Genomic DNA, 9,206 nt, shown 5'->3' with positions numbered 1-9,206 from the left:
TTCGTTCATATTTTTTTTCCAGAACATAGTCTGGCCCCCCACAAGGCCTGAGGGACAGTGGGCTGGCCCCCTGCTGAAAAAGTTTGCTGACCCCTGGTTTACACTGTAGACTTTTCTTCTGCCTAAGATGTCCCACAAGGCTGCTGAGGTTTAGGATCAGAGATTTCCTTCTCCTAGAGCGCTTGGACTACTGCAACGCGCTCTACGTGGGGCTACCTTTGAAGGTGACCCGGAAACTGCAATTAATCCAGAATGTGGCAGCTAGACTGGTGACTGGGAGTGGCCGCCGGGACCACATAACACCGGTTCTGAGAGATCTGCATTGGCTCCCAGTACGTTTCCGAGCACAATTCAAAGTGTTGGTGCTGACCTTTAAAGCCCTAAATGGCCTCGGTCCAGTATACCTGAAGGAGCGTCTCCATCCCCATCGTTCAGCCTGGACACTGAGATCCAGCACCGAGGGCCTTCTGGCGGTTCCCTCATTGCGAGAAGTAAGGTTACAGGGAACCAGGCAGAGGGCCTTCTCGGTAGTGGCGCCTGCCCTGTGGAACGCCCTCCCAGCAGATGTCAAAGCAATAAACAACTATTTTACTTTTAAAAGTCATCTGAAGGCAGCCCCCTTTGGGGAAGTTTTTAATGTTTGAAGCTGTACTGTTTTTAATATTCAGTTGGAAGCCGCCCAGAGTGGCTGGGGAAACCCAGCCAGATGGGCGGGGTATAAATAATAATAATAAATTATTATTATTATTATTATTATTATTATTATTATTATTATTATTATTATTATTATTATTATTATTATTATTATTATTATTATTATCTGGCCCTCACTTCCCTCTACAGCACCTTCAGAAACCACTACCTTGACTGCTGGACCCACTGTTGGTCTCGTCCCCTCAATCTGCTGGAGCCTGTCTCTGCATGCAGGGGAAGTCCCTAACTCCACCAGGGTTTAAGACCCATTGGCTACCCTCACCTGGTTTGGCTGGCCAGTCAAAGCCATTTGTTAGGGTGCGGCTGCTGCTTCATGCTGACAGCTTCTAGGAACCCCAGGTGAGAGCTGAGTGCAGGGTGGGGACCAAAGGTGGACAAACAACCCCAGAAGGACCGCAACATGTCTCCCACCAGAGGAGTACTGTATTACTGCTTACTCCTCATGCAGATGTGTTGTACTACAAGGACCAGGGCTGCAGTCCAAACCACTGAGCCTCTTGGGCTTGCCGATTGGAAGGTCAGCGGTTCGAATCCACGCAATGGAGTGAGTTCCCATTGCTCTGTCCTAGCTCCTGCCAACCTAGCAGTTCGAAAGCACCCCAGTGCAAGTAGATAAATAGGTACCACTGCGCGGGAAGGTAAACGGCATTTCTGTGCGCTCTGGTTTCTGTCATGGTGTCCTGTTGCACCAGTTTCTGTCATGGTGTCCTGTTGCACCAGAAGCGGTTTAGTCCTGCTGTCCACCTGACCCGGAAAGCTGTCTGTGCACAAACGCCGGCTCCCTTGGCCTGAAAGCGAGATGAGTGCTGCAACCCCATAGTCACCTTTGACTGGACTTAACTGTCCAGAGGTCCTTTACCTTTTTACCTTTACAAGGACCATCTTGGCCAATGATGTGAGTTGCAGAGGGTTCCATCTTGGGGGAGTTCTTCTCTGTGTCCTTGCAAAGCTTATTTCTCACTCCCTGTGAAGAGAAATGTGCATGCCAATGGAGCCGTGGGTACAGGCATGGGTGGAACTTAATGTGTGAGAGGGCGGCGTGACAGAGTTTCACACAGGGCTGCCATTAGTTGTGCTCTTTGTAACATACGGTTCTGCCCACTTTCGATCAATAGGACACGAGAGATCAGATTTCGTTCCTGAATGTTCTTCCATTAAAAAGAAAGAAAGGGAACAGGCTGAACTTAATTTCCCATGGTGAAGCACTTACTCTGACTTGAAATGGTCGGGTTCCTTGCGCTTTACAGTAAACACCGTTTTGCATACATTACTCACATTCTCTGGGACTGCCACCCGCTGCCCACAACATTGTTAAGGGTAAGTTTTGCCATGCCAAAGATTTATTCCTCCTGCCCCCTCCAAGCTTTGTGGTCTTGGCTGAAAGGCATATTCCGTGCCTAGTGATTACCAGGTACGAGACTGAAAAACAAAACCGGCACTATCGCAATGCCTTTTTCTGCAATTGTATGTGAGCACACTGCATAGATATTTGGCCATCTCATCTCCAGAAGGGTAGCACAGAGTGGGAGAAGGTGCAGAAAGCAACATCCAAAATCTTTTTGAATTGAAAACTATCCTTCCTGGTGCCGGCTGAAATAAATAACAGGAATAACTGTTGTGTGTTTGTGTTTGTCAACTTGCAGAGTCGTTCCCCTGCATTAGGAGGCCAGGGCACTGTGCTACGCAGTGCAGTGGGTCACCAAGTGATAGACTTGCATGTGTGAGCCAAACTTTCGCTTTCAAATAGCAATGGGATACAGTTCAGGCACTCTAAAATCGTGCACATAGCAGCCTCAGGGATACAACTGGATGAAAGAAAGCAATGGCGGGTCTTGCACTCAGATTGGCCCTGGTGCAAGCTTGCCAACTCTAGGGGGCACAGGTGTCTTACGCCCCCTCAATATTTGTTTGAAGGGGGTCCAGGCCGTGCCCCATATTGAGGGGCTCCGGCGCAGCCTAGCGGAAGGCTGCCCTGCATTGTGTCGGGAGACGTGAGTTGGCTGGAGCTTGTAGAGGGACGCAGGTTCACTACCCCAGGTTTATGGGTTAGAATCAGCAGCTCAGACTGCAATTTCTTGTCACCTTGTCATCTGAAATATACTCGGAGTCAAGACTGGATTTCATGCTCTTTATTCAGCTCATAGTAGTGAGGAATGGAAGTTCCCCCCAAAATCTGCTTTATATATATTATTTACACAATGGGCCCCACATGATTGGCTAATTCCGGGATTCTCCTGTAGGCCAATCAGGTTGTGGATTCACTTCCACCTGGAGCTGGATTGGGTGGCTCCTGTCAATAAGACTGCTGCATTCTGGACACTATTGTTCTAGGACCAATCAGACTGCTGCTTTCTGAATCTTATTGTTCTAGGACCAATCAGACTGCTGCATTTTGGACCCTATTCAACTCAGTACATAACACCATCCACAGTGGTCTTGTTGGGAGGCAAAGCCTCCTTATCAGTGGCGTAGCGTGGGTTGTCAGCACCCGGGGCAAGGCAAGTAATTTGTGCCCCCTAACCCATGGATTTGCGCCCCCTAACCCTAACCCCCAGATGTTGCGCCCGGTGCGGCCGGCCCCCCCTGCACCCCCCACGCTACGCCACTGCTCCTTATCGACCTGCTGTCTGGCAACCTCCATACTCCTCCCCTCTTCCCTGACCGCCATGCCAAAAAATGGAGAGACTCTTCTGGGCTGCCTAGTAATCTCAAAATTGGGTTCCTTCTGCTTGGTGGGACTAATGGGCTTGCCATTGATCTCCACCCCACTCTCCAGATATCTCTCTGCAGGTACTATTTTGACCCATTTAGATCATCGTCTCTTGCCACCACCACCCCTCATTTCTGTTTTCAACCATCTGTCTCTCATCCCCCTTACTCCTTTTCTATCTATTCTTTCATCTTTGCCTGCACAATGCCTTTCCCAATCCACCTTCCCTCCTGGCCGAACTCTGTTTTCCTTTCTAGCAAACCAAAGATTGGGTGAGTAAGATGGGAAGATGCAAGCTGACCTTTCCTTTTGCGCTTCCAGGAGGTCTTGTAATATCAAGCAAAAAATAACTTGAGATCTATTTTTACCACCTCTCTTCCCACTTCAGTTGATGCCCACAGGTATTCTAATATCCACTGTAATAACAGTTGTAATGACAGCTGTGTGTATTCATGTGCTTTTTAGTACTATGGCAGTGGTAGGAAACCATTTTTCCCCCCAGACCCAAGACCACACTTCCACCTGGGGACCCTTCTGGGGCCCATATGCCAGCAGTGGGTGGAGCCACAAACAAAAGTAGGCGGAGCATTATATGGAGTTTTTATCTTTGTGCAACTGCCCTTTCTATCAACCATCCAAACTGGTAGATAAAGGGCACATTCCAGCCTGGCAAAAACACCCCATGAAGAACATTTGGAAGAACTTTCTGACTGTAAGACCTGTTTGACACTGGCATGGACTGCCTTGATTCCTGCATGGCAGGGAGTTGGACTATATGGGACACGGGTAGCGCTGTGGTCTAAACCACGGAGCCTCTCGGGCTTGTCGATTGGAAGATCGGTGGTTCAAATCCCCATGACAGGGTGAGCTCCCATTGCTCTGTCCCAGCTCCTGCCAACCTAGCAGTTCGAAAGCACGCCAGTGCAAGTAGATAAATAGGTACCACTGCGGCGGGAAGGTAAATGGCGTTTCCGTGTGCTCTGGCTTCCATCATGGTGTCCCATTGTGCCAGAAGTGGTTTAGTTCTGCTTGCCACGACCCAGAAAGCTGTCTGTGGACAAACACAGGCTCCCTTGGCCTGAAAGCGAGATGAGTGCCTCAACCCCATAGTCGCCTTTGACTGAACTTAACCATCCAGGGGTCCTTTACCTTTACCTTACTAGATGGGATCCTTTCCAGCTCTACAATTCTATGATTCTGCACTGGTCAGTGGGGCTGCTGCAATTCCTGTTTATAAGGGATCTATTCCTTCCCCCTCACTCCCCTGCCCCGATTGCAGGCTAACCTAATCGCAAGTTGCCTTCTGGACTAGTGGCCCACAGTGTCTGGCAGCATCTCTCCAGGGGTTTTTAGGTAGGGGACTCTCTACCAGACCCCCAGTCCTACCTGGAGATGCTGGGGATTGAACCTGTGACCTTCTGAATGCAGGGCAGATGCTCTACCACTGAGCGATGGTCCTTCCCCAAGGATAGAATCCTGCACCACATCACAGGCAGCAGGCTGGATTAGGGGGGCCAGGACAGACCCTGTGCAACAGAGGAGACGGGCTGGAGGACTCAGAAGGAATAGTTGGGGTGTGTGTTGCTACTTACTTTACCTGTGGGACACCCACACCCAGATTGTGTTGCCTGAGGTGGTTGCCTCTCTTTGCCTAATGATAGTGTATGTGAGTTTATGCATGCAGAGAAAAGGGGCAAGAAAGGGTTAATGTAGGTGTGCTTGCCTCACACCTGCAGCTGCTTAAGTGTGAGTCAGCACACCTGTGTAAATGCCCTTGTGTTTCTATAGCAAGCCCTTGTGTTTGTAGCAAGTTTGCCTTCGCCTCTGCCCCTTGGCTAGAGCCTAATCTGTTTTGGATCTCTCTAGGGAGGATGTGTTCCTGAAAGTATCTTTTACTACTTTTGCTGTAGGCTGTCTGTTGGGCATTAACAACAGGCTCAGGTAGGATTCCTTTATGCTACACCTGTATGTAACTGCTAAGCTGAGGAACTGCATTATACTTTGGGCTACCCATCAGTCAAGGAACTGACCTTACCCTAAATTGTCTGTTATTTTTCTTCAACAACCCCATTCTGAGCTTTCCATTTGCAGTTTCTGCTGGCGTGTTGAGTGAGCACTCTGCACATGCCCCGACACTGGTGCACTCAACCAACCATATGGCAGCCAATTTTATGGAAGCCACTGAGAGGTTTTTTGCAATGAAACGGTAGACCAGTTCTGCCAAATGAGCAGGGCAAGCGTTTGCATATATGTATTTGTGCATATACTAGTTTATATGTGTGTAGTTTCAAATTTAGAAATAATTCATATAAGTCTGCTACTGATGGATTATCTATTAAAATACCACCAATATATGAAGTCGTGGGCAGGATTTGAAATATAAGCAGTGGATTAATGAAAGATTTAACAGAAGTGTTGTAAAACAGCTAATAAAAAAGGAGTAAAAAACAAACATCGGGAAAGGAGAGGTGGGAAGTCAAGAAGAAACTTCATATATTTTTTTAAAAATGTATATGATGATAAATGCTTTGAAATGTTGGAGATGTAATAAAAACTATATTAATTTTTTTAAAAAAATTCTGCTGTCCAAATGTTGATTTCTGATGGGCAACTGCAAGGCTCTCCTCTCTCTTTCCCTTTACAGCCAAACCTCTGTTTTTGAATGTCTCGGCTGCCAAACGTTTCAGAAGCTGAATGCCCAAAACCTGGAAGTGAATGCTTCCGTTTTCGAACGTGCCTTGGAAGTCAAACAGCTTTTCATTTCCCCCATTGACTTTGCAGCCGGCCCACTGATGCTTGGTTTTCGAATGTTTCAGAAGTCGAATGGACTTCCGGAACGGATTACGTTCGAAAACCTAGGTTCCACTACTACCCTGTGCTATCTGTACAGATACACAGGTGGCGCTGTGGTCTAAACCACTGAGCCTCTTTGGGCTTGCCAATTGCAAGGTTGGCGGTTTGAATCCCCGCAACGGAGTGGGCTCCCGTTGCTCTGTCCCTGCTCCTGCCAACCTAGCAGTTCAAAAGCAGGCCAGCGCAAGTAGATAAATAGGTACCATTGTGGCAGGAAGGTAAATGGTGATTTCGTGCACTTTGGCTTCTATCACAGTGTCCCGTTGCACCAGAAGCGGTTTAGTTCTGCTGGCCACATGACCTGGAAAGCTGTCTGTGGACAAACACAGGCTCCCTCGACCTGAAAGCGAGATGAGCACTTCAACCCCATAGTCACCTTTGACTGGACCTAACTGTCCAGGGGTTCATTACCTTTTTACCTATTAGCACATATGGCTACCGTGCCTTGGAATGGATAAAATATTGGCCCACCCTTAAAATGAGACATCTGGAACCCCAGCGGGAAGTAACTACACACAATTTACCTGTGCTCTATTGAGCTAAATCTATTGTAGCTCCATGACTGCTGTTGCCTTATGCATCAATGCTGTGTTTATGCGAAATCGCTGGTTCTGCCTTTCAGATGTTGATTATGATGTAAATTGTGTTGCAGCTGCAACTGTGATACTGCACTAAGATTTCAAAAAAATAAAAAGAAAAAAAGAGAAAAAACACTGAGAGACAAAATGAATGCTATATTCTCTCATTCAATGTTATGTTTCCTCCTTTAACTGGAGTGTTTATTATGTGAGATGTGGAACAAATGAATTGAGATACCAAATAGTTTATGTGAGCTGATTCCTCTCCCCCGCTCCCTGTCAATTCATGATGCCACAATACCATTATAATGGTGTTTAAAAGTTCACTCATCATATATTCTTCAGTGCTTATTATCATAAATACTGCCTGCCCAAAAAACAAGATGATTGAGCCTTCATGCTACAATTTCTCTAAATAATTAAATCGTATTATATTAATAGAAACCCTCTTTGTTTGTTTCTTTATTTCAGTTACCTGAACCAAATAAAACAATTTCTCTCCGATTTGACATTTCTTGAAGTAGTACTTTTAATAGCTTTTAAAGCTAAATGCTAAGCTATAGCTATTGTCTGGCTTTTTTTGTCTTGCAATTTTTCATAGTGCTTTCATACTCTGAGTGCTCTCCCATTTTTTTGTTTTCTTTTAATAATATGAGCATATATTCATTTGAATCACAATGAGATTTGGAACGGACTGTTAATCAACACAACACTTCTTACGCAGGAGTGGCAAATTTAGTTTGCTGATGACACAACCAGTGAAGGAAGTTGTGGCATATAGAAAATGGTGGAGGGAACCCCCCCCCCAAAAAAAAATTTTTTGCCTTTCACAAATTTCTGTATGTTTGTAACTCAGATTGGGTTAGTTTAGCAGACCTTACATTTGCATGGACCTGGAGCCACAAAGTGTGTGAGTGAGAAAACCCTGGCTGACAAAGTCCATTATGCTATAGGCCTGGATAACATTTTCATTCACCCATTAATTAGGTTCGAAATAAAAAAAAATAATTAAGTTTGTTCTGGGTATAAGCTTTTGTGTGCATGCACACTTCTTCTAAACCCCAGAAGCCAGCAACAACCAGGAGCTGGAACAGAGAACTATCAAGGCTCCACCTCAAGTTATGGTAGGCAAACTAAGGCCCGGGGGCCAAATCCGGCCCAATCACCTTCTAAATCTGGCCCATGGACGGTCCGGGAATCAGCGTATTTTTACATGAGTAGAGTGTGTCCTTTTATTTAAAATGAATCTCTGGGTTATTTGTGGGGCATACAAATTTGTTCATATTCCCCCCCCCCCAATATAGTCCAGCCCCCCACAAGGTCTGAGGGACAATGGACCGGCCCCCTGCTGAAAAAGTTTGCTGACCTCTGGTCTTGATACTGGTAACTAAGTGTGAAAGAGAAACTTAATTTAGACTGCAGTCCTTACACACTTATTGGGGAAATACTCAGTTGAACACAATTGGGCTAGGATAGGATTATACCATTAGGCAAGTTGCTATATTATACCCTTCAACTGCCCCCCAAAATAGTGGGATTGCCATGAAAACCCAGGCTACAGCTCTCCCAATCCAGCTCTAGTTGGATCGAGGCAGTCGTCGTTCTTTCATAGCCCAGACATTGCACTGTTGGGATACTGCCAGGGAGACAAAGTCCATCATGGCCCCAAGCCGTCTGCCGGACGATCCATCGATCTCCCGTAGGCACGCAGTATCAGCAATTAGTGGCATGAGTTTCCTGGAATAGCTTGCCACATTCCAGAGCTCATGCACACTCTTATCAGCAGATAATGCACAGCAAAAGACGCACTTAGGAGAGCATTATTTACAAGCTTTATTCAGCGTTGATCAGAACAAAGAAAGACATGACTGCCTGCGTCAGTGTCTCCGACAGAGAGAGAAACGAAAGCAATAGATAACATTACACCATTACAGTGGTGCCTTGCAAGACGAAAAGAATCCGTTACGCGAGTCTCTTCGTCTTGCGGTTTTTTCCGTCTTCCGAAGCAAGCCCATTAGCAGCTTAGCGGATTAGCGCTATTAGCGGCTTAGCGGATCAGCTGATAAGCGGCTTAACGGATCAGCTGATAAGCGGCTTAACGGATCAGCTGTTAAGCGGCTTAGCGGCTTAGGATCAGCTGATAAGCGGCTTAGCGGCTTGGGAAAAGGGGGGGGGAAGGAAAAAACCCCCGCAGGAACTCGCAAGACATTTTCGTCTTGCGAAGCAAGCCCATAGGAAATTCGTTTTGCGAAGCACCTCCAAAACGGAAAACCCTTTCGTCTAGCGGGTTTTCCGTCTTGCGAGGCATTCGTCTTGCGGGGCACCACTGTACATCCTTTCAGGAAATGCAG

The sequence above is a fragment of the Podarcis bocagei genome (assembly GCF_964188305.1).
Source record: "Podarcis bocagei genome assembly, chromosome: 10".
Lineage (NCBI taxonomy): Eukaryota > Metazoa > Chordata > Lepidosauria > Squamata > Lacertidae > Podarcis > Podarcis bocagei.
The sequence above is the reverse complement of the archived record's forward strand: the minus strand, read 5'-3'. Positions refer to the sequence as shown.